This window comes from Helianthus annuus, chromosome 4 (assembly GCF_002127325.2).
Source record: "Helianthus annuus cultivar XRQ/B chromosome 4, HanXRQr2.0-SUNRISE, whole genome shotgun sequence".
Classification (NCBI taxonomy): Eukaryota; Viridiplantae; Streptophyta; class Magnoliopsida; order Asterales; family Asteraceae; genus Helianthus; species Helianthus annuus.
In genome coordinates this window covers 26,576,843-26,581,885 of record NC_035436.2, presented here as the reverse complement: position 1 = coordinate 26,581,885, position 5,043 = coordinate 26,576,843, and the positions used below count along the sequence as shown (strand labels likewise).

The following is a 5,043-nucleotide window of genomic DNA, read 5'->3' as shown; positions in this document are numbered from 1 at the left end:
TGACGAAATTCACACAGACAAGTCAAAGGGGTAGAATAAAGAATAAAGGGCTTGAATGAATTAAAACGATGAATTTCGCTAAGACGACCAAATAAATTAAAATGACGTCTAAAACCATATAAAAATGGTTACTTGATGATGACTTCGGTAAAGATACCCGATAGATTGGTAGGATTTTGAAAGTATGCGTAAACCAAGAGACGGGAACGCGAAATAGAAAGTCAAAGGACTCGGATTAAAAGTCATGACTAAAAGACGATGAGAATTTACAAAAAGGAATTTTGCTAACTACGTTCAACTATTTTAAAGTTGAACGGGTCGAATAAAGATTGAAGTTTGACGTTCAGGAGTAATGAAATCTCACACGAATAAGTCAAACGAGATGAATAAAGTATAAAAGCTTGATAGGGCAAGTAAACACAAACCGGTGAAACCGTAAAGCTAAAAATAATAATAATAAAAGAACCCGGGTAATGGGTTGTAAATAAATATAGAAATAAACCGGATAACAAATAACAAAAAAAACCGACGTTAAATGACATAGGAAGTCATAGAGTCGGAATATTAGTTTAAAATGGAAGCGGGTGCAGCCTTAGACTACGGTCAAGGTCCATAGAATTCAGGAATGAAAATAAACGGCTTCTAAACATCAAAAAGGGTGTGCTGACACCAAAAGTATAACTTTAGAACGACATGTGTAAAAGAGGATCTACGGGATCGTCATGACCCTCAGGATAGTAAGTGGTGTTGAGGTCTACGGGACCAAAAAGACTCTTGGGTCACAAATATAAAGAAACAAACCGTTGGAATCTCACCTTAAAAAGGTGGAATCTAAAGAGATAGCCTACGGGGCTAAGTAAAAGAAGCTACAGGTCACTTGGGTAAGGCATGGAAAACTGGTTACAATTCTTTGCGTAAGAATAATAACGGTCAGGAATAAACTTAGAACGAAAATTCCTAGACATAAGAAAAAGACGTAAGATAAAGAGAAAACGTAAAATAAAAATTTAGTTTTTAGTTAAAAGCAATGTTTTAACAAACATAAGTAGTATGAGGTGGTTTAAGAAATAGTAAACACACATAAAGCCGGAGATGGCAGTATAGTATGCCCGGGTGCCGGGGCACGAAATGGCGGTGACTAATCAGTCATGCCGGTAAAACCATTGAAGTCAAAAGAAGATTTCTAGGTAAAACGCTCGTCAACATAAGATTAGCGTGAAGTAAACGTGTTGACGGACTAACGCAACTGAGTGGTCAGGTAACAACTCGGTCAAGTAGGCGAAAAAGATATGAAATATAAAATGAAAATTTCGGTTCATAAGGACTTACACATAAAGGACGCTCATGTCAATATGAATGATAATATTGTCCGAAAGAATGAATATCATAGAAACGAAACTAAGTTCGTTCAGTCTAAATTAAAGAACTAAGTGAGAAAGGTTTCGGGGACGAAACCTCTTTAAGGGGGTAGACTTGTAACACCCCAAAAACGAGTTTGGTAATCAAACCACGTAAATATTAAAGAGCGGATAAAATACCGTTGGCGGTAAAGATTTAATCCGGAAAATTTTACAATTCAAACAAGTAAGCTTAATAATAAATAAAAGAGAACAAACACATTGAGAAGATAAAGTTTATAAGGAGCCCGAGATAACGGGACTTAAAATGAAACGGGTCATGACTCCCTGAATCCACTAAGTTAACTAGGAATAATTAACCTAGTTAGTGATGTGTAAATGAGTAATAAAACATGGAGTTCTTGTCCATAATAGTTAAAATTAAACTTGAGGGGTCAAAATTGTTAAAAAGGAAACCAAGTTTTATTTAATAAAATAAAAAAGACAACACACGCACACAGTGTGTATGTGTGTGTGTCGATCCCCAGGTGACCAAACAAGGGGAAACCCTAGTTCTTCCTTAAATCACCAAATTGGAAGGGAAATCCGAGCTTAAATTCATGAATAAACGCGTATAAACGATCACCAAGTCATGGAGATCACAAGGTATGTCAAATTTTGTAAGTTGATGATATCTTGAATTTTAGGATGAACACTCATAATCGAAATTCAGAAAGAATGTTGCATGCATGAGTGATATTCTGTTGAATTAGTGTCTAGAAAACAAACCCTAGTCGAAAACTTGCTGAATTGATGTTAAAGATTAGGGACTTGATGACTACACTTATGTGTGATAAGAGGGTTTTATGAAAAAAATTGATGCATTAATTAAGGTAGAAGAAATTGGCCATGTCTTGTTGTTCTTGTGGTGTCTAGCTACTTGAAATAGTGAATGCATGATTAGATTTGAAGTTGATGTTAGTCTTTGTTAATTTTGCTAGAATTTAAGGGTTTAGAACACTTAAATGGGCTGGAGAAATTTGATGTTTCGTGTTGCATACAAGGTGCTTGATAAAATGCTTGAACAAGAAAAAATAACAAAGCTGATTGGAATAAAAAAAATTATTGGGCTGCAGTTTTTTAAAAAATCATATAAAATCACTGGAACGGCATGTGAGCTTGAGCCTTATATGCTCAGAAAGCTATTAAAACATACTACGTTTTATGTTTGAACATGTTTGTTAAATTATGATGTTAAACGGGTCAAAACAGTGTCCGAAGTCGGCTGAACTGTTTTGACAGCAAGCTGATTGGAAGCATTTTGACTTCTGAGCTGATTTTGCGAAAATCATAATTAATTCTAGGAAGCTCGGATTGAGCTGATTCTTTTTGGGTTGGAAAGATATTTTAGTATTCTACATTTCATCTTTGATCACTAAGGGCTAAATAAAACCGTAAAGTGGTTAAAATAGTCGATTCCGCAGCTACCTTGTAAAGTTGCTACACATTGTATTGATAAACTTAATCTACGAAAATTGTATACAAGAAAAGGATGAATTGTGAGAAATGTGATAATGATGGCATTCTAATAAATTAACTTGAGGCAATATGTTTAACGTGGAAATATAATTTGATTGTAAGACTTGGTAAGAGGTATGTCATAGTAGCTTTTATTCCATACTTGAATGGTGTGGTGTGTACCATGTATTTGCTTCAAACAAATCTTATGAAATTGGGTGTATTAAAGGCATCTAAAATACATACAAATGATTTATGCAAGTAATATGTACGTGTATGCCAAACATGTTCTAAGTTAGTGCTCAGTCACATACACAAGGACAGTTTGACTTACGAAAGTCAAACTGACCTAAAACTAATGTCTTAATAAATGAGTATGTGTGAATCCATGAGATGTTGTGGTCATTTTATATAATGACTAATCTAACAAATCTTGTGGGTATTGTGTTAAGTTTGATCTCGTCAAGCTAAGTGGAAGCTGGAAAGGAATGGATCAAACGGGTCAACTGCGCAAGGAAAGCTCGAACGGACGCAAACTGTAAGTAAAGCTTACACCTATTTTTTTAGCATACGTATTTATTCTATAGGTGATAAATACAACAATAGATCATGTTCGAATTATGGGTTCCGACACGAAACGAAATGGGTTGGAACGAATAAAAACGTTTAAAATAATGATTAATGGTGAAAGAGGTAAAATGTTAATTTACTCATAAATCGACTAAGAATTTATGAGTTTTCTTAAAGTTACCTCATAGCTTAACTAATAATGGAAAAAGGGGCGAAATGGTAATTTAGTCACGTGATGACTAATTGTAATCGAGATTAAAAGGATACCCACGACGTAAGCCGAACTGGGTCAAATATGTAAAAAAAAGGAAATTTTTGTGGTAAAATCCGTAATGGTCGGATGCGTGATTGAGTTATTAGAAACCATGATTTGTAATAAATATAATTGTTTGGTCGTATAGAACAAATGGGTCAAATGATGGTGATAATCTCATATGACCATATCAACTAATGTCGGTTGTTAAGTCATATGTTTACAGGAACGAATAGAAATTTGGATAATTGTGTCATCATAGAATATTGAATTAATAATAGCAAGGTATAAACGGGTCTTTACGTTGACTCGGGCCAGGTACGCTTATATATAGATTTATAGTTAAAAGTGTTTAACTTCCCTTAACGGGTCAAAAGGAGTAGATAGGTAAAACGGGTTAAGAATTCATAAGAAACCCGTAATTTGAACCTTGCACATTAGTAAATTGATATAACGTGATATGCATGATATTTGAAAAGGTAATAAACAAGTTTCTTTGATAAATCACGAACGGGTCAAAAGTGTCATAATTGAATTTCAAGCCGAGAGCTTGAAAGTTAAAATTTTGTGAATTTAGATGTCGGGTTTTCACTCCGTAAGATGGAGAATTAAATTACGAACGCGTAGGAAAAAGAATCACGAAAAACGGACTTGTAGAATGAAATTATGCACCTTAGAAGTTGAAAAATTGAAAGAAAATGGTGTTGGGCAAATGTGCAAGATTTTAACCTGCACCCGCTGGAAAACGGTCTTCCCCGCGACACGTGAAGGGAGTCACTTGTTCTGGCGCGACACGCCGGAGTGCTCACGGCCCGCGAAGAATTGAAAGGAATCTGTCGCGTGGCGCGACAGATCAAAAATCTGAATTTTTTTTTTGTTATTTGTATGATACCGGAACTTGTTTTTACATGTTATAAAGTTGTCAAAACTAACAATTGATGTGGTTTTGACCTTAGGTGATGTTCGTCTCATTTCGGACCCCGATCAAGGAAGAATTCAAGAACCGGACACAAAGTTTTGAAGCTTCTGCGCTAATCTAATCTTGTTTTAGACAATGTTTATTTGTAAACACTAAACTCAATGTTGTATGTTTTAACTAGTTAGTTTGTAAACTAAAATACCATAACCATGTAAACTTAGTTTTTATAACTAAGTTTTGAAATGATGCATTTTGAAATTAAAAGAAAAAAAATTCGTGTTTTAGTTTAAAATCTTAAAACAATGGGACGGGTGTTACAGAACGACACTTACCTCTGGTAGAATTTTCTTACAACAACAGTTACCACACTAGCATTCAGGCAGCACTGTTCGAGGCATTGTATGGACGTAAATGCCAATCACCTTTGTGTTGGCCAGAAGTTGGCA

The 5,043-nt window shown here is 34.9% G+C and overlaps 1 long non-coding RNA gene across 1 annotated transcript; it reads left to right on the top strand.

Annotated features, from left to right (window-relative positions):
* Positions 1-1,856: 1,856 nt before the first annotated feature.
* LOC110934482 lies at positions 1,857-4,830 on the top strand. Its single transcript, XR_002588380.2, has 3 exons — positions 1,857-2,003; positions 3,308-3,393; positions 4,635-4,830. It is a non-coding gene; the product is annotated as an uncharacterized LOC110934482 (long non-coding RNA).
* The last annotated feature ends 213 nt before the right edge of the window (positions 4,831-5,043 follow it).